This window comes from Equus przewalskii, chromosome 5 (genome assembly GCF_037783145.1).
Source record: "Equus przewalskii isolate Varuska chromosome 5, EquPr2, whole genome shotgun sequence".
NCBI classification, from domain to species: Eukaryota; Metazoa; Chordata; class Mammalia; order Perissodactyla; family Equidae; genus Equus; species Equus przewalskii.
The window spans coordinates 69,338,364-69,356,051 of record NC_091835.1 but is presented as its reverse complement, the minus strand read 5'-3'; the positions used below and the strand labels follow the sequence as shown (position 1 = coordinate 69,356,051).

At 36.7% G+C, this 17,688-nt stretch overlaps 1 protein-coding gene and 1 pseudogene across 1 annotated transcript in view; both read left to right on the top strand.

Annotated features, from left to right (window-relative positions):
* Positions 1-17,688, top strand: part of LOC103545897 (endogenous retrovirus group K member 9 Pol protein) — a 99,639-nt gene that overhangs the window by 36,597 nt on the left and 45,354 nt on the right. The window lies entirely within an intron of this gene.
* LOC103546200 (signal recognition particle 9 kDa protein-like) lies at positions 866-1,229 on the top strand (annotated as a pseudogene).

Below are 17,688 nucleotides of genomic sequence, written 5' to 3'. Positions count from 1 at the left end.
ACAGATAAGTGCACCCAACAGATTCTGGGTAGTCCTATACTATGTCTCTCTTAGTTGGCATGCAGGCTCAGACAGAGCTCTCCCTCCAGGATTTCCACTATGAGAGACAGGGAGTTCACAGCAGGCCTGGCTGAGGCAACTTACCCTACTCCGTTGATCACCAGAAGCAAAAACAAACAAACAAACAAACAAACAAATGTAGAGGTGGTTTACTTGCCAAAAGAAAAATGCCTAGGGCCAGTGGTGCCAGGTCAGATGGAAAGTACTGGGGACAGTCCCTAGGGTAAATCGCCTAGGCAGCTGCTGGCCTGCTTCCCAAGAAAGCCCAGTCGGCCTGGGGCTGTGGGCTTCCTGCTGGCTCACCAAATTATTACTGAATTCAAACACAGGTTCATTTACCCGCTGCACAGTAGGGCCAATAACTGAAAAAAAAAAAAAAAAACAAAAACCCTGAAACACCAAGAGTGTGGCAAGAAAGGAGGTTTACTATTATCTAAAGGCAGCCAGATGAGGAGATGGAAATTTAAACTGAGATCCACCTCCTGGAAGGGAAACAGGTAGGGGAGGGAGAGTATGTGGCCTTGCTGTTTGGTGCCTTCCCACCAGCCTGCATTTGGCCTTGAATAGTGAATTTTGATGTCTGGACCTTGAATTTCTGAGAAAGACAGCTCAATCATGCACTAAGAAGGGACAGAAAGACCTGGTTAGTTTTGAACAACAGTAGGTTATGTTGAATACGCACAGCCGCAGTTTTTGCTCTAGGGAAGATTTTTAAACTCGGTTCTCGGTTTCAAATTGCCCCAACATCATTTATTTTTTAATCTACCTTTTCTCCATTGATTTGAGTCCGTTGCTGGTTGTACGAGGTAGGTTGGTGGATCAGATTTGTCACCTCCTATCCCAAAGCCATTCTCTTTCCCTATCCCTTTCTACCCTGGCCCATAATGCTGCGGTATCAGACCTGGGAGAAGCTCAGCCAGGCAGCTGAGAAGGCTTACTGTGCGGACCCCTGGAAGATGCATGTGGTTCTCAAATGTAGGCATTCTGATGGGAGCCTGTGTATTAAAGTCACAGATGATTTAGTTTGTTTGGTGTATGCAACAGACCAAGCTCAAGGTGTAGAGAAGACGGAGAAATTTCAGAGTCAACAAGTGTGACTTATGGTAGCTAAGGAATCTTGCAGTATTGCCATAACACAGGCTAAATGGTTTGAAGTGGACTCTTGTTGACATGTCCTTAGGAAATAAATATTTTTTGAATTTGAGAGTGTTGGACAGAAAATACTTTATGTAACTAAGTAGACTATTTAAAGTGGAGAGATTTTTTTCCCACTTCGGTTTTTTCTTTTTTTTTTTTTTTTTGAGGAAGATTAGCCCTGAGCTAACTGCTGCCAATCCTCCTCTTTTTACTGGGAAAGACTGGCCCTGAGCAAACATCCATGCCCATCTTCCTCTACTTTATATGTGGGACACCTACCACAGCATGGCATGCCAAGCAGTGCCATGTCCGCATCCAGGATCCCTACCAGTGAACCCCGGGCCGCCGAAGCAGAACATGTGCACTTAACCACTGCGCCACCAGGCTGGCCCACCCTCCAGTTCGTTTTTTAGTGTTTACTTAGCTTAGGAATGTATATACTTTCAGTTAGAAAGCCTTTATTTATTTTTGGAAATTGAACAAGAAAGGCATCTATCTTGGAAGATTTTTTGCAGATTTTTTGATGTTTGACAAGGTATGTAATTATTTCTTGGGTAAAGTTGTATCAGTAATTTGAAAATGAGTTATCAAGACAGGCTGATTCTTCCTTAAAGCTTATCTGTCTTTGAAGAACATTTAATGCAATCATTTTGTTGGGTTGATATTTCTTTGGGAACATAATGACCAATAAATATAAAATATTGATAATGACCAACAAATATAAAATTTGGTAACTGGAATTAACTATGCACAACACTATGCCTAATTATGTATAACAGTGTAGTCTCAATGATATCTAAAGGTAATTATGAGTAACAAGTATGCTTTACTTTGAAATTTCCAGGATTAAGGGGCAGGCCCGGTGGTGCAGCGGTTAAGTTCACACGTTCCACTTCGGCAGCCTGGGGTTCACTGGTTCAAATCCTGGGTGTGGACATGGCACTGCTTAGCAAGCCATGCTGTGGTAGGCATCCCATATATAAAGTGGAGGAAGATGGGCATGCATGTGAGCTCAGGGCCAGTCTTCCTCAGCAAAAAGAGGAGGATTGGCAGCAGTTAGCTCAGGGCTAATCGTCCTCAAAAACAAAACAAAACAAAAAACCAAAAAACCAAAAAATAAAATTTCCAGGATTAAACTATATTTGTGAATGTAAAGGATTTGTAACATAAGCTTGTTAGTTGTAACTTACTTTGAATCCAGTTTTCAGTGATAAAAATAACCAGTTTCCTTGTCATCTAAGGACTTATTGCAGAATCTATAAAGAGCACATATGTGTCAGACATGTGCTCCCAGTCCATGACTTGCCTTTTCCTTTTCTTAGCTGTGACTTTTATTTTGATAAAGTCCAATTGATAGATTTTTTTCTTATGGTCCATGATCTTTTTTTGCTTCTTTGTTTTTTGGCTCACTAATTGCCTTTTCCATGGTTGCAAAGACTTTCTCTTATATTTTCTTTCTACATGTTTTATAGTTTTAGCTTTTATGTTTACATCTGTGATTTATTTCAAGTTATTTTTTATATAGGATATAAGGTAAAGGGCAAGGTTAATATTTTGTCCAGTTTTATTGAGATATAATTGACTTACAGCAGTGTATAAGTTTAAGGTATACAGCAAAAAGGTTAATATTTTTCCATACAGATATCTAGTTATTCCAGCACAATTTGTTGTAATGGATATCCTTTCCTCGTTGAATTATCTTGGCATCTGTGTCAAAAATCAATCAGTCATACACGTGTGGGTCTATTTTTGGGAATTCTCTTCTGTTTTAGTGATCTAGATGTCCATCCATATCCCAGTATACCACACTATTTTGATTAGTGTAGCCTTATAATCTTTAAATCAGGTGTTTAAGTCCTCTGACTTTGTTTTTCTTTCTTGAAATTGCTTTGACTATCCTAGGTACTTTGCATTTTTATATAAAATTTGTAAATTTTTAAATTACATAAATATACAAATATTTCATATTTTTAATTACAAATTTAATTTTAGTGAATATAGGAATATTCAAATTTTCTAGTTCTTGTGTCTGTGTTGATAACTTGTCTTTTAGAAATTTGCCCCTTATTAAATCTAAGTTGTTGAATTTATTGGCATAGACCTGTTTGTAACATTTTCTTATTATCCTTTTATTTAATTAATTATTCAATTTTTTTTAAAGATTTTATTTTTCATTTTTCTCCCCAAAGCTGCCCAGTACATAGTTGTGTATTTTTAGTTGTGGGACCTTCTAGTTGTGGTATGTGGGACGCTGCCCCACCATGGCCCCATGAGTGGCACCATGTCCACACCCAGGATCCAAACTGGCGAAACCCCGGGCCACCGAAGCAGAGCACATGAACTTAACCAATTGGCCAAGGGGCCGGCCCCTAATTACTTAATTTTTTTTATTGCGGTCATAATAGTTTACAACATTGTGAGATTTCAGTTGTACATTATTATTTGTCTGTCACCATATAAATGCTCCCCTTCACCCTTTGTGCCCACCCCCCAACCCCCTTCCCTCTGGTAACCACTGAACTGTTCTCTTTGTCCACGTGTTTGTTTATCTTCCACATATGAGTGAAATCATATGGTGTTTGTCTTTCTCTGTCTGGCTTATTTTCCTTAACATAATGCCCTCAAGCTCCATCCATGTCATTGTGAATGGGACGATTTTGTCTTTTTTTATGGCCGAGTAGTATTCTGTTGTATATATATACACCACATCTTCTTTATCCAATCATCAGTCGATGGGCACTTGGGTTGCTTCCACTTCTTGGCTATTGTGAATAATGCTGCAATGAACATAGGGGTGCATAAGTCTCTTTGAAGTGTTGATTTCAAGTTCCTTGGATAAATACAGAGTAGTAGGATAGCTGGGTCATATTGATACCAACACTGATATCAGTTTCCCCACATTAAACCCAGCATATATAGGGTTAAAACAAAAACACTCATTCCCTGCTTACTCCCTGGCTTCCTGGCTCCAGAATCCACTATCCTCCATGGAGACGGACACCATCAAGGACAAGAACCTGGATCATCTCCTCCCCGCAAAGAGATACAGGCTGGTGGGAAAGCTGCTGACCAGCAAGGCCGTATACTCCCCCTCCCCTACCTAAAACCCCCCAAAAAACCCTTCCTTTTAGCTTTTCAGGGAGTTTGGGATTTCAGCGTTAGCTGCCTTCTCTCCTTGCTCAGCACTGTGCAAAAATAAAATTCCTACTTTCTTCCACCACACCTGGTGTCAGAGATTGGCTTGCTGCGCAATGGGTGAGCAAACTCACTTCAGGTTCAGTAACAATATGCTATTTCTATTTTTCATTTTTTGAGAAATCGCCATACTGTTTTCCACAGTGACTGCACCAGTTTGCATTCCCACCGGCATTGTATGAGGGTTCCCTTTTCTTCACATCCTCTCCAACATTTGTTATTTTTTGTCTTGGTGATTATAGCCATTTTAATGGTATAAGATGGTATCTTAGTGTAGTTTTCATTTGCATTTCCCTGATGATTAGTGATGTTGAACATCTTTTCATGTGCTTATTGGCCATCTATATATCTTCCTTGGAGAAATGTCTGTTCACATCCTCTGCCCATTTTTTGATTAGGTTGTTTGTTTTTTTGTCATTCACTGTGAGTTCTTTATATATTATAGAGATTAACCCCTCATCAGATATATGATTTGAAAATATTTTCTCCCAATTGGTGGGTTGTCTTGTTTTGATCCTAGTTTGCTTTGCCTTGCAGAAGCTCTTTAGTCTGCTGAAGTGCCACTTGTTTACTTTTTCTTGTGTTTCCCTTGTCTGAGAAGACATGGTATTCAAAAAGATCCATTTAAGACTGATGTCAAAGCATGTACTACCTATATTTTTTTCTAGAAGTTTTATGGTTTCAGGTCTTACCTTCAAGTCTTTAATCCGTTTTGAGTTAATTTTTGTATATGGCAAAAGATAATGTTCTACTTTCATTCTTATGCATATGGTTGTCCAGTTTTCCCAACACCATTTATTTAAGAGACTTTCCTTTCTCCATTGTATGTTCTTAGCACTTTTGTTGAAATTAGCTGTCCATAGATGTGTGGGTTTATTTTGGGGCTTTCAATTCTGTTCCATCGATCTGTGTACCTGTTTTTGTGTCAGTATCACGCTGTTTTGATTACTATAGATTTGTAACATATTGTGAAGTCAGGGGTTGTGATGCCTCCTGCTTTGTTCTTTTTTTTCAGGACTGCTTTAGCTATTTGGGGTCTTTTGTTGTCCCATATGAATTTTAGGATTCTTTGTTCTATTTTGATGAAGAATGTCATTGGGATTCTGATTGGGATTACATTGAATCTGTAGATTGCTTTAGGAAGTATGGACATTTTAACTATGTTTATTCTTCCAACCCATGTGCATGGAATATCTTTCCATTTCTTTATGTCATCGTCAATTTCTTTCAGTAATGTCTTATAGTTTTCATCATATAGGTCTTTCATCTCCTTGGTTAAATTTATTCTTAGGTATTTTATTCTTTTTGTTGTGATTGTAAATGGAATTGTATTCTTGAGTTCTCTTTCTGTTAGTTCGTTATTAGAGTATAGAAATGCAACTAGCTTTTGTAAGTTGATTTTGTATACTGCAACTTTGCTGTGGCTGTTGATTATTTCTAATAGTTTTCCTATGGATTCTTTAGGGTTCCCTCTATATAAAATCATGACCTTTGCAAAGAGCAAAAGTTTAACGTCTTTGTTTCCTATTTGGATTCCTTTTATTCCTTTTTCTTGCCTAATTGCTCTGGCCTAAACCTCCATACAATGTTGAATAAGAGTGGGCACATTTGTCTTGTTCCTGTCTTCAGAGGGATGGCGTTCAGTTTTTCCCCAGTTGACTATGATGTTGGCTGTGGGTTTGTCTTCTATGGCTTTTATTATGTTGAGGTACATTTCTTCTATCCCCATTGTGTTAAGACTTTCTATCATAAATCGATGCTGGATCTTGTCAAATGCTTTCTGTGTGTCCATTGAGACAATCATGTTGTTTTTATTCCTCATTTTGTTAGTGTGGTGTATCACATTGATTTGCAGATGTGGAACACTCCCTGTGTCCCTGATATAAATCCTGCTTGATCATGGGATATGATCTTTTAGATGTATTGCTGTATTCGGGTTGCCAATATTTTGCTGAGGATTTTTGTATCTATGTTCATCAGCGATATTGGCCTGTAGTTTTTCTTTTTTGTGTTGTCCTTGTCAGGCTTAATTAGCAGGGTGATGTTGGCCTCGTATATGTTAGGAAGTATTTCGTCTTTCCCAATTTTTCAGAATAGTTTGAGAAGGATAGGTATTAAATCTTCTTCGACTCTTTGGTAGAATTCTTCAGGAAAGCCGTCTGGTCCTGGACTTTTATTTTTTGGGAGGTTTTTGATTACTGTTTCAATTTCTTTACTTGTGATTGGTCTATTCAGATTATCTATTTCCTTTTTTCCTTTTTTTTTAGAGTGGCTTTTCACTTTCTTTCTTTCTTTTTTTGAGGTGATTGGCCCTGAGCTAACATCTATAGCCAATCTTCTTCTTTTTCTTCCCTAAAGCCCCAGTACATAGTTGTATATCCTAGTTGTGGGTCATTCTAGTTCCACAAGGTGGGATGGCACCACACCATGGCTTGATGAGCAGTGCACAGGTCCGCACCCAGGATCTGAATCGGTGAACCCTGGGCTGCCAAAGCGGAGCACGTGAACTTAACCAGTTGGCCATGGTGCTGGCCCCTATCTATTTCTTCTTGATTCAGCTCTGGGAGGTTGTAAGAGTCTAAGAATTTATCCATTTCTTCTAGATTGTCCAATTTTTTGACATATAGTTTCTCATAGTATTCTCTTATAATCTTTTGTATTTCTGTGGTATCCATTGTAATTTCTCCTCTTTCATTACTAATTTTATTTATTTAAGCTTTCTCTCTTTTTTTCTTTGTGAGTCTGGCTGAGGGTTTGTCAATTTTGTTTATCTTCTCAAAGAACCAGCTCTTTGTTTCACTGATCCTTTCTACTGTCTTTTTTGTTTCAATTTCATTTATTTGTGCTCTGATTTTTATTATTTCCCTCCTTCTGCTGACTTTGGGCTTTGTTTGTTCTTCTTTTTCTAATTCTCTTAGGTGTACTTTGAGATTGCTTATTTGGGCGTTTTCTTGTTTGTTAAGGTGATCATGTATTGCAATGAATTTCCTTCTTTCTTTTTTTTTAAAGATTTTATTTTTCCTTTTTCTCCTCAAAGCCCCCCAGTACATAGTTGTATATTTTTAGTTGTGGCATATGGGATGCTGCCTCAGCATGACTTGATGAGCCATGTCATGTCTGCACCCAGGATCTGAACCGGCAAAACCCTGGGCCTCTGAAGAGGAGCGTGCGAACTTAACCACTCGGCCACAGGGCCAGACCCTGAATTTCCCTCCTAGGACCACTTTTGCTGCATCCCATATGAGTTGGTATGGTATCGTCTCATTTTCATTTGTCTCCAGATATTTTTTGATTTCTCCTTTAATTTCTTCAATGATCCATTGGTTGTTCAGTAGCATGTTGTTTCGTCTCCATATCTTTGTCCTTTTCTGAGCTTTTTCCTTGCAGTTAATTTCTTGTTTCATAGCAGTATGGTCAGGAAAGATGCTTGTTATTATTTCAATCTTCTTAAATTATTGAAGCTGGCCTTGTTTCCCAACATATGATCTGTCCTTGAGAATGTTCCATGCACGCTTGAGAAGAATGTGTATTCTGCTGGTTTTGGATGGAGTGTTCTATACATACCTATTAAGTTCTTCTGGTCTCCTTCTTCATTTAATCCCACTATTTTCTTGTTGACTTTCTGTCTGGATGATCTCTCCATTGATGTCAGTGGAGTGTTGAGGTCTCCTACTATTATTGTTTTGTTTTTAATATCTCCTTTCAGGTTTGTTAATACTTGCTTTATGTACGTTGGTGCTCCTGTATTGGGTGCATAGAAATTTATGTGTTATTTCTTCTTGGTGGAGTGTCCCTTTTATCACTATATACTGCCCCTCTTTGTCTCTCTTTACCTGTTTCATCTTTAAGTCTACTGTGTCTGATATAAGTACGGCAACACCTGCTTTCTTTTGTTTGCCATTAGCATGGAGTATTGTCTTCCATCCCTTCACTATGAGTCTGTTTGTCATTGGAGCTGAGATGTGTTTCCTGGAGGCAGTAATTTTTGGGGGGTTGTTTTTTAATCCATCCTACCACTCAATGTCTTTTGATTGGAGAATTCAATCCATTTTACATTTAGAGTGATTATTTATATATGAGGCCTTAATGCTGCCATTTTATTGCTCATTTTCTGGTTCTCCTGCATTTCCTTTTTTTCTGGTGCTGTGTATTTCAGACTACCAATTCAGTTAGGTAGTTTACTATGCTGGTTTTCTTAGTTTTCCCCTTATTTATTATTTGTGTCTCTGTTCTACTTACTTGTTTAGTGGTTCTCATGACCTTTTTATGAAAAATCTCATAGATGAGATGGTCCATTTTCTGATAACCTCTTATTTCCTTAGACTAAGCCAATTCCATCTCTTTCCTCTTCCCTCCTAAGTTGTTTCTGTCACATCTTATTCCATCTTCTGTTGTGAGTTTGTGGTTAAAATGACAAGATTATATTTATTTTTGGTGTTTTCCTTCCCTTTATCTTTAATGTTGTACTTGAGTGTTTGCTAACCTGTTCTGATGGATAGCTTCAATTTTCTGATTTTGTCTACCTATTTATCTCCTTACTCAGGGCTTTGTAACCCCTTTCTTCTTTTTTTCAGGTATGAGGGCCGTCTTGAGGATTTCTTGTAGGGGTATCTTGTGGTAGTGAACTCGCTTAGCTTTTGTTCTTCTGGAAAGTTTTTATTTCTCCATCGTATCTAAAGGATATTTTTTCTGGATAGAATATTCTTGGCTGAAAGTTTTTATCTTTCAGAGACTTGAATATATCATTCCACTCTCTCCTAGCCTGTAAGGTTTCCACTGATAAATCCACTGAAAGCCTGATAGGGATTTCTTTGTAAGTTATCTTCATCCGCCTTGCTTCCCTTAGTATTTTTCTTTGTCATTGACTTTTGCCAGCTTTACTACTATATGCCTGGCAGTAGGTCTTTTTACATTGATGTAGCTAGGAGATCTGTTGGCTTCTTTTACTTGCATTTCCAACTCCTTACCCAGGTTTGGGAAGTTCTCCATTACTATTGCTTTGAACAAGCTTTCTGCTCCATTCTCCTTCTCTTCTCACCCTGGGATATCTACAATCCTTATGTTGCATTTCCTAATTGAGTGGAATATTTCTTGGAGAATTTCCTAATTTCTTTTCAGTCTTAGTTCTCTCTCCTCCTTGATCTGAAGCATTTCTATATTTCTGTCCTCAGTAATGCTGATTTGTTCCTCCAAAATATCAGCTCTATTGTTGAGGGAATCCATATTCTTCTTTATTTCATCCATTGTATTTTTCACCTCCAATATTTCTGATTGGTTCTTCTTTATACTTTCAGTCTCTTTTGTCAAGTGGCTCCTGAATTCGTTGAACTGTCTATCTGCACTTTTTTGTAACTTTTTGATGGCTTTTGATAGCTATTTTGAATTCTCTCTCATTTAGATTTTAGATTTCTGTGCCTTCAGGATTGATTTCTGGGTACTTGTCAGTTTCCTTCTGGTCTGGAGATTTAATATATTTTTTCATACTGCTATATGGCATGGATTTGTGCTTCCACATTTTGGTTGCATTTGATCACTGCTTGCACATGCCACCACTGTGTAGGTGTCAAGAGCTGTATGTTTTGAGCCCTCTGCAATCTATGGCGTAGCTTCCAGCTGCTGAACTGTGGTGCTAGGAGGTGGGGAGGGGCACTTTCTTTCTCCTGCACAATCTTGTGGGCTTCTCACTCTGCCCTCGCTATCTACTCTCCTGGGGTATTAGCTTGAGGAAGACATCCCTGCAATAGATAGTCACCTCTGTGTGGGGCTGTTCCCTGGGCTATGAGGGACCTTGGAGGGTGATAGTATTCCTGCAGAGGGCTGCTCCCTCCCCCATTTCTTCTCAGAGCTGCACACAGTCCCTGGGTTGCTGCCCTTCAGGAGGAAGAGAGTTCTCTTACCTCATTCCAAATCCTTGGGGGAGGGGGCTCCAGCACCTCCACCTTCTGACGTATGGCTGCATGGGTCTTTTAGACATCTTTTGTGTTGTGTGGCTGTCCTCTGTTGGAATATCAATGTCCCTTTCATCGTATCTTAGAAGTGAGAGTTTACAGAGAGAGCTCACTCTGCCATGATGCTGACATCACCTGTTTTATTATCCTTAATATATTTGGGATCTATAGTAGTGTCCTCTCTTCAATGCTCATGTTGATCATTTGTGTCATTTTTTGTCACCTTAGCTAGAGGCTTATTACTTTCATTGATCTTTTCATAGAATTAGGTTCTTGTTTCATTGACTTTTCTCTAGTGTTTGTTTTCTATTTCATTATTTTCTGGTCTTTATTATTATTTTTTCTTCTACTTACATTGAGTTTAATTTGATCTTTTACTTCTTTTTCTTTTTTTTGGAGGAAGATTAGCTCTGAGCTAACTACTGCCAGTCCTCTTTTTTTTGCTGAGGAAGTCTGGCCCTGAGCTAACATCCATGCCCATCTTCCTCCACCTTATATGTGGGACGCCTACCACAGCATGGCGTGCCAAGCGATGCCATGTCCGCACCCGGGATCCAAACCAGCAAACCGCGGGCCGCCGAGGAGCAGAATGTGTGCAATTAACCGCTGCGCCACTTGGCCGGCCCAATCTTTTACTTCTTAAGTTGAACGTTTTGATGGTTGGTATTAGCCTGTTCTTCTCTTCTAATGTAAGAGTTTGAAGCTGTAATTATTCACAATATCCAAGACATGGAAGCAACCCAAGTGCCTATCGACTGATGATTGGATAAAGAAGATGTGGTATATACATATGATGGAATACTACTCAGCCATAAAAAAAGACAAAATCGCCCCATTCACAACCACATGGATGGACCTTGAGGGCATTATGTTAAGTGAAATAAGCCAGAAAAAGACAAACACCATATGATTTCACTCACATGTGGAATATAAACAAACTTATAGACAAAGAGAACAAATTAGTGGTTACTGGGGGAACGGGGATGGAGGGTGGGCACAAGGGGTGAAGGGGCATACTTATGCGGCATATGACAAATAATAATGTACAACTGAAATTTCACTATGTTATAAGCTACTATGACCACAATTTAGACAACAACAATTTGAAGCTGTGCAGTTTTCTTATAATGCTGTTTCAGGTGCATACACTAAGTTTGATGTGCTGTGTTTTCATTTTCATTCAATTTAAAATATTTTGTAATTTCCCTTGTGATTTGTGTCTTTGACCCTGTGGATTATTTAGAAGTTGTTTAAGTATTTGGAGTGCTCAACGATATCCACTGATATTGATTTCTAATTTAATTCTATTGGGGTCAAAAAACAAACTATGTGTGATTTCAGTCTTTTGAAATCTATTGAAACTTGTTTTGTGGCCCAGAATATATTCTTCCTTGGGAAATGGTCCATGTTCATTAAAAATAGTGTGTGTTCTGTGGTTGTCAGCTGTAATGTTCTATAAATGTCAATTAGGTTAAGGTAGTTGAAAGTGTCATTCAGATCTATATCCTTATTAATTACTTAGTTGCTCTCAGTTATTGAGAGAGATGTATTACACCTACAATTATGATTGTGAATTAGTTTCTCCCTTTACTTCTTTCAGTTTTTGCTTCATGTATTTTAAGGCTCCATTACTAGGCACAAATATTTATTAGGTACACATATTTATAATACTTATAGCTATTTGATATCTTTGCCTTTCTATCATCATGAAGTGTCCCTCTTTGTTTTTGGTGTTTATTTTTGTCCTGAAGTCTATTTTGTCTGCTATGCATTTAGCTACTCCTTACACTTTCTCATGCTTACTCTTTCTAACTTTTTAAAATTCAACCTATTTGTACCTTTATATTTAAAGTGCTTCTTGTAGGTGTCATACAGTTGATTCTTGCTTTTTTTACCTATTCTGATAATAACTGTCTTAAAACTTTTTCATATTTTAAATTATGGTAAAATACACATAATGTATAATTTACTGTCTTAGCCATTTTCAAGTATACAGTTCAATGTGGCATTAAATACATTCACATTGTTGTGCTACCATCACCACCATCCATCCATAGAACTCTTTTCATCTTGCAAAACTGAAACTGTGTACCCATTAAACGATAACACCTCATTCCTCCTTTTCCCCAGCACCTGGCACCCACCATTTTTTTCTGTCTCTATGAATTTGACTAGGTAGCTCATATAATTGAAATCATACAGTATTTGTCCTTTTGTGACCAGCCTGTTTCACTTAGCATAATGTCCTCAATGTTTATCCATGTTGCAGCATGTGTCACCATATTCTTCCCTTTTAAGGCTGAATAATATTCCACTGTATGTATATACCACATTTTGTTTATCTGTTCATCTGTCAGTGGACATTTGCGTTGATTCCACCTTTTGGCTACTGTGAATAATGCTGTCATAAATATGAGTGTGCAAATATCTCTTCGAGAGCCAGCTTTCAATTCTTTTGATTGTAGACCCAGAAGTAAAATTGCTGAATCGTATGGTAATTCTATTTTTAAGTTTTTGAGGAAGCACCATACTGTTTTTCATAGTGGTTGAACCATTTTACATTGTCATCAACAGTGCACAAGAATTCCAATTTCTCCACATACTAATGAACACTTGTTCTTTTTTCTTTTTTCTTTTTTTCTTTTTTTCTTTTTTTTGATAGTTGTATTTGCTTCTAAGATTGGAATAAAGTAAAGCTCTGCATTCTCACCTTTTCTATTCAACATTATACAGGAAGTCCTGGACAGTACAATAAGGCAAGAAAAAGAAATAAAAGGCATGTAGAAAGGAAAAAGGAAAGCACTCATGATTCACATGCACCATTATGTATGTAGAAAATCCTAAGGAATCTACAGAAAAGCTATGCAAATTACTTAGTGAATTTATTAGCAAGGTCATGGGATACAAGATCAACAGATAAAACCAATAATATTTATTGGAACAATTGGAAATTTGAATTTAAATAAATACCATTTAAATAGCATAAAAACCATGAAATATTTGGAGATAAATTTAATAAAAATGAGTAAGACCTATACAATAAAAATACAAAACATTGCTGAGAGAAATTAAAGATGGCACAAATGGAGAAATATACCATGTTCATAAATCAGAAGATTCCATATGATTCAGATGTCAGTTTTCCCAGATTAATCTCTGAATTCAATTTAATTCCAATAAAAATCCCAGCAAGCTTTACGTAAAAATTAAAAGCTGTTTCTAAAATTCCCATGAAAATACAAAGGACCTAGAGTAAGTAAAAACAATTTTGAAAAAGAAAAACAAAACTTGAGGACTTAAACTATGTTATTAAAAAGTTGCAGTTATGAAGACAATGTGGTTTTTGTGTAAAGATAACTATATTGATCAATGAAACAGAATAGAGCCCAGAAATACACCCACCATAAACGGTCAACTGATTTTTGACAAAGCTGCCAAGGTAATTTGATGAGGGAAAGGATGGTCTTTTGAACAATGGCTAGAACACCTGGATATCCTTATGTAGAAAAGTAAACTGCAGTCCTTACCTCACATCATACACAAAAGTAAACTTGGAATTGATCATAGACCTAAACATAAAAGCAACAAGTATAACACTTCTAGAAGAAAACATAGGAGAAAATCCTTATGACCTTGGTTAAGCAAAAGTTTTTAGGACATAAAAAGCACAAATCATATATGTCATAGATAAATATGGCACATGTGTTATATAAATTACATTAATCATATGATATATAAATATATATAATAAACTGGATTTCATCAATACTTAAAACTTATGCTCTTTAAAAGACGCTTAAAACTAAAAGGCAAGCCACAGACTGGAAGAAAATATTCCCAGTACATATATCTGACAAAGGACTTATATTCAAAATATATAAAGAACTCTTACAACTCAATAATAAGAAGAAAAACAACCCAATATAAATGAGTAGAAGATTTAAATAGACATTTAACAAAAAAAGACATATAGCGGCTAGTAATGACCCTCAGCATCATCAGTCATCAGATAAATGCAAATTAAAAGTACAAATAGATGCCATCAGTCATCTAACCAAATGGCTAAAATTTAAAATACTGACAATACCAAATGTTAGTATGCATATAGAACAACTGGAAGTCTCAGACTTTACTGGTGGGAATGTAAAATCATACAGCAACTTTGGAAAATAGGCTGTTTCTTATAAAGTTAAATGTACACTTACCATATAACCCTCAGCAATTTCACTCTTTGGTATTTATCCAAGAGAAAGGAAAAATATGTCCACGTGATGTACACAGATGTTCATAGTAGATTTATACATAATAGTCCAAAACTAGAAACAACTCTAATGCCCATCAATACACAAATGGAAAGAATAAGTTGTGGCATATTCATATTTGACTACTCAGCAGTAAAAAGGAGTGAACACTGATAAATGAAACGACATAGAAGAATCTCAGAAATGTTGTATTAAGTGAAAGAAGCCAGACTCCAAAGATTACCTACAATATGATTACATTAATATGAAACTCTAGAAAGGACAAATATCATCTCTGTTGATAGAAAGCTGACCAGTGTTTTCCTGGTACAAGGGTGAGATTCCCTGGGAAGGGGCAAAGGGAACTTACTGAGGTTCGATATCTTGATTATGGTGATGGTTACACAGGTTACACAGGTGCAAAAGAAGTGAGATGCAAATATGGAATGGGAAAGGTATCAAATAACCCTTTGGTGTTGAATTTGAATTGGAAGTATCAGTATGAAATCATGCTTTAAAAAATGTATTTCTTAGTTCTGTCCAATTAACCTAGAATTAATGACCGCTCAGTAGCAATGACTATATATTTTGTTTCTAAAACCATTCCCCACTAAAAGAAATCAGGATTCCTTGGAGAAATGAGTGATTTTAGATATGGGACAGGAAGACTACAAATTTAGCCTAGAACACCTTGTTGTGCTAGAAAGGAAGTATTTAAAAGCTAATGGAGGAATGTCAAAAGAACCCAGAAGCCACTTTGAATGGATGTCCACAGGCCAAATTTGGGCACCAAAAAGTATATTGATGGTAACTGGATTACACACTAAGTTCTTTTAAAAAGCCTGTGAGTCTATCATGATGCTGGGGAAAAAACAAAAAAAGAAGAGTGGGGAAGAAAGCCCTTTTTTGCAGAAAAATGCCAGGTAATGAATGTAAAAAGAATGAAAAATTAGGAAATGGGCATTTTGAAACCCCTAGTGTAATAATTGATTTGAGCAAGGATCATCAATAGATGTTAAAACCACTGGGTATAAATTTGGTCAGGAATGGGATATTCATATCCTCTCAAAGGTTACTTATTAATTATGAAGGAAAAAGGTATCTTTACAATAGGGAAATATGATGGATACCACTTTATTGAACTGATCAGAGCATTACTTATAATGGGACAAACTGACATTGTGTGCCTTTTGATGGAATGCAGTAAGAAGTATATTATGGATGTGGTATCATGGTCAAAAACCTTTAATCTGACTCTAATCATGAGGAAATCTGATTAAATTCAGAATGTAGAGAATTCTATGACATTTGACTTGGACTCTATCACTCTCATGAAAGACAAAAAAGAGAAAAATAAGGACAGAGGAGACTGTTTTAAAGGACATTGTAGAGACAGGGAAAATAAGTGCAACATGTGGAGCCTGGGTTAGATCCTGGAGTAAGGGTGGTGGGGACTAGAAAAAACATTTTTGAGACAATAGAGAAATTTGAATATAGACCTACATTAGATGGTGTTATTAAATCAATTAAATTTCTTTGGTCTGATCATAGTGTTATGATTATGTTCTTGTTCTTAGGAGATACTGAAGTATTATGGATGAAGTAATATGATGTTAGCAATTTACTTTCAAATCATTTAACCAAAAAAAAAAAGTGTGTCTGTGTGTGTGTGTGTGTGTGTGTGTCAGAGAAAGAGGAGCAAAGCACCTAAACAGGGCAAGATGTTAATATTTGGGGAATAAAAGTGGGCAATCATGGTACTATCTTTCAACGTTTCTATAGGATTGAAATTTTTAAAAATAGCTGGGGTAAAAGAATGCTTCAGAAGAGTTTGTAAAAATACCATTGTAATAAGTGAAATAAGCAAGATTCCTGGGAGCTGTCATGTAGCAGGGCTATGGATGATTTTCTTTCTACTTATTTCTGTACTTTCTCAATTTTTAGTAATGAGGCTGTAATATTTTAGGAATTAGAAAATAAAATAGTATACTTAAATTTGAGTTTTTAAGTAGAAAAGAGTCCTTTGTTCCACTAAGTTTTTCAGATGAAAGTAATGAGATTTGTCCAATAACATAGTAATCTATATAATGAAAAGGATCATGTGAGTCATGGATGAGATAATAATAATGGTTATCAGTTATTGAGCACCTCCAATATGTCAAGTACTTCATATAATCAACTTATGTAATCATGATGACAATGCTGTAAGTAGGTGTTAATAATTGTCCAAACTCTTGCAACAGCTAAGTAACAGAATGAAATCTGAAACAAAGTCTGTCTTCGATTGCAAAGTCTATATTCTGATAGTCTCTGGTGGTAAAGAGAAATGTTATATAACTGAATTTCGGTTGGCTGAAATATGTGAAGTAAGCTGGGCAAAAAGATAAGTTGTTGGTAGGAGCCCCTGCCTGATTAGAAATGCAGACCTAGAGAGTAATTAGGACATACCTTTGAAGTGAAAAGTAAGAGCCCCCTCCCCTTCCCCCTACTCTGTGCTGTCTATACATTTCAGAACAGATTCTTAGTGTTAACATTCAGGGCTATCAAGTGAATCTGAATGATACTCAGGCAGTATAAATAGGAGAAAACTAATGCGTTATGCTGATTGCTATACAAGCATTACCAACTAATTCCTTATAAGAGCTTAATCTAGGGTCTCTTTTGAGAAAGAACAGTCAATATCCCCTCAGTGTTGCTCACAAGTCTATAAAAATCATAGTCTTCTACCCCGTGAGTGTGAAATCAGTAATGATCCCTAAGGGAATTAATAGATGGAAAACTCCTGCTTACTTTCAGTTAAATCCTGAAATTAGGTTAAAGCAAAGCAAAACAAAACAACAACAAACACTTGGTTTTAGCTGGTTGAATGTAAAAAGAAGGATGAGAAAGTAATTATTATTCCTTTACTACATAGCTTCTCCAAAGTTCAAGGGAGATATGAGTTGCTTAATAGTAGATACTAATTAAGTCAACTTTTTCTTTTGTTTTAATAATTCATTTTATAGATTAGTCATCGTAAAGTTTATCCCAGGTTGGCTTCCCTCTTTTTACCCAGCATGCTTCTCAGTTACCTCACCTCGCAGTAAATTCAGAGGACCCAAGGAATA